Source organism: Galeopterus variegatus, unplaced genomic scaffold (genome assembly GCF_000696425.1).
Source record: "Galeopterus variegatus unplaced genomic scaffold, G_variegatus-3.0.2 Scaffold17860, whole genome shotgun sequence".
NCBI lineage: Eukaryota > Metazoa > Chordata > Mammalia > Dermoptera > Cynocephalidae > Galeopterus > Galeopterus variegatus.
The window spans coordinates 21,961-24,839 of record NW_007743971.1 but is presented as its reverse complement, the minus strand read 5'-3'; the positions used below and the strand labels follow the sequence as shown (position 1 = coordinate 24,839).

The 2,879-nt window shown below is 62.0% G+C and overlaps 1 long non-coding RNA gene and 1 pseudogene across 1 annotated transcript; one reads left to right on the top strand and one right to left on the bottom strand.

The window, feature by feature from the left end:
• Window positions 1–614: 614 nt before the first annotated feature.
• Window positions 615–1,372, bottom strand: LOC103582781. The gene is made up of 2 exons (XR_549784.1): window positions 899–1,372; window positions 615–807 (listed from the first exon to the last, which is right to left on the bottom strand). It is a non-coding gene; the product is annotated as an uncharacterized LOC103582781 (long non-coding RNA).
• A 1,049-nt stretch (window positions 1,373–2,421) lies between these two features.
• The window catches only part of LOC103582782, a 13,103-nt pseudogene continuing 12,645 nt past the window's right edge, over window positions 2,422–2,879 (top strand).

Below are 2,879 nucleotides of genomic sequence, written 5' to 3'. Positions count from 1 at the left end.
TTTCGTTTGCTTTTGTGTGTTTGGGGTTGTGAATGAGGTGTGAGGTGCTGGGTGACAGGAACCACCCAGGACGAGGGGAGACCCGCTGCAGGCGGGGGCCAGGCCGGGTGGCCAGCACACCTGCTGATGGCTTTCACGGCGGGTCCCGGCCACCCGGGCTTTGCTTCTACGGTCAGGGTCTGCGCAGGAAGCCCTGGCAGGGCGGGCCCGGCTCGGCCAGCCTGTCCCCCACGCCCCGGCCCTCTGACTGCCTGTCACAGAGACCCACGTGCTGTCTTAGATGCCCTCACCGGCCTGTCCTGTCTCCTCAGCCCCATTTGGGAGCCCCGGGCCAGCCGCTACCTGAGAAGGCCGTGGAGGGCACCACGGGTGGCGGCTCTGCCCTGGCTCTGAAATCACCGGGGGATTGTGCTGACCACGGCACCGTCTCATGGAGCGACCCCTGCCCTCCCGTGTCTGAGCCACTTTGTCACCAAGGCTCAGCCTCCTTGGTTTCTCCTTGGCTGGACACACCAGAAATGGAGCTGACACCCTAAAGTCTAAAAGGACGAGGGACAGTGGCCGGGCTAGACCGGAGGGGTGAGGGCTGAAGGAGCTTCGCACACACCATGCGCTGAGCTGCAGAACTTTATTGGTCTCTGTGTGTCTAGCAAGGTTTGGGGACACGGAGGGGTGAGGCCCAAGGTCCACCTGGGGGTCGGGGGCCAGTTGGGGTCGGCAGAGGAGCAGGGGGCTGGGGCCCAGGCTCCAGAAGCGGCGCTCAGCATGGGGGCCCAGCAGGGTGGCCCCTCCTCAGTGCCAGGTCATCTATGGGAAGGACACGCGGGCAGTGAGGCCCAGGCTAAGCGCTTGCTCTGTGCAGCCCAGTCTCCCGCAGCCCCCCATCCCCAGCTGTCACCTTGGCCGGGCTGGGGGGGTATCTGGCTTTGTAGACCTCGTCGTTCAGCAGAGACCGCAGCAGGCACGAGCGGCGGTGAGAGAAGGTCTCGAAGCTCTTCCTGCCATGGTAGGACCCCATGCCGCTGGCACCTGCAGGAGGAGCCGGCTCAGCGCCCAGGTGGCCCCAAGACCCACAGACACAGAGCCCACCCCAGGTTGTGCCTACAACCCTCATGTGTCCCTTTTCTGAGCCTCCTGGGGGTGGCCGCCAGGGCATCCATGCCAAGGACAACAGAGAGTGCGCAGGAAGAGCCTAACCCCAGCCACGCCACCAAATGGCTGTGTGATCGCTGCTCTGGGTGGCCCCTCTCAAGGCCTCCATGAAACAAGCCAGGTGCACCAGGTGTCCCTAGGACCCAAAGGGCTCCCAAGTTAGATGTGGCTGATGCGGGGGCAGGCAGAGGCCAGAAGCCCTACAGGACAGGTCACAGGGAGTCTGAGGCCCCAGGCTCCTCTGCCCCTCCCGAATTCCCTGGGTGAGTGTGCCCAGCCCTGGGGACATCTGGAGGGAGGCAGGGAGCTCACCCATGCCCCCAAGCCTTCACACACACATTCTTACATTTCAGAATAAAACAAAAGCAGACCCAGCATGTCAGAGGGATGCAGGTGCTCTGGAGCAGGAGGCAGATGATGACCGGGCTTGGTGCTGTTTGATGTCACATTTGAGCAGAGCCATGTGGGTGGCGATACAGCTCAGGGCATTCCAGGTGGATGGAGAAAGGGGGCAAGAACACATCGTTAGGGGCTGGCGGCATCGTGCTGGGGACCTTGGGAGGCAGGGACGCATGGATGCTAGGAGGGCGGCTGCAGGCGGGTGGGGGCAGTGGAGGCGCCTGGCAGGGGGAGGCTGCAGCACTGGCGGTGGAGGCAGAAGCGACCAGATGCATCGCTCCACGGCGGCCTCCTTTCCCACGGCGAGGCGCAGAGCAGGAGCCCAGCAAACAGCTGTTGAACAGCAGAAGAAGGGGCTTTGCAGATTCCTTCTTTCCCAAGCATCTCGGTTTCCTGGGTGACCACACAGAGGGAGATTCCAGGCGGTTCTCACTGGACTCAGGCCTCTTCTCTGCTATTCAACAGGAGGGCAGATGCACACATCAGCGAAGAGCCCTTTGGAAAGCCCCCAGCCTGCAGCTCCCCGGGCTCTGCCTGCATGGGCCCTGGCAGCTGTGCATGAGCTGGGGGATGAAGACAGGCCCGTGCACGGTGACTTGTAGCTGCCCCGCTGCCGACTTTATGTAGGCAGGGCACTTGGAGAACAGCATCTGGCAACCAGTCTTGGGAAGTGTGCAGGTGCGGCATGCCACGTTGAATCAATCAGCGGTCCCCACGCCCAGGGCAAAGACAGAGGCCCCTTTTGAAGACTGGCTGTGAGCCCTGCCCCAGCCTTCACACACACATTCTTGCATTTCAGAATAAAACAAAAGCAGACAACCTGGGACCTAATCCCCAAAACCCAGGCTGGAGGGAGCGGAGGTCCGGATCATGCTACACCCCACATTTGAATATTGTTTTTTGTCTTGTCACGTGAACTTCCTGGGCAGGGACTCCAAGGGCCAAGTGGGTGGGAAGGGAGGTCCTTAAATACATCCCTTGTGGCTCCTGCTCATTCCAGGAGCTCCAGCCACTGGCAGAAGCTGTGTCACAGGTACTCCCTGTCCCCCGTTCCTTGTTTTTTTCTAGGCAGGAATATCTAGGTGGAGCCTGCACTTGGAGCAGGGGCCCTGCGGGTCAGAGGTCCTCTGTGCATCTCTGCGGGCTGCTGGCCCCACCCCCACGTGTACCATCTCCTGAGCCTCCTGCCGGGTGGGTGCCCTGGGGGTCCTACACCGCAGCTCTGCCGTCCCCAGCACCAGGAGCTGCCAAGACCAGCCTAGCCTGTCCCCTGATGAAGTCTCCATTTTTGCCTCCTCCTCTCTCTCAAGCTCTGCCCTGGCCAGCCA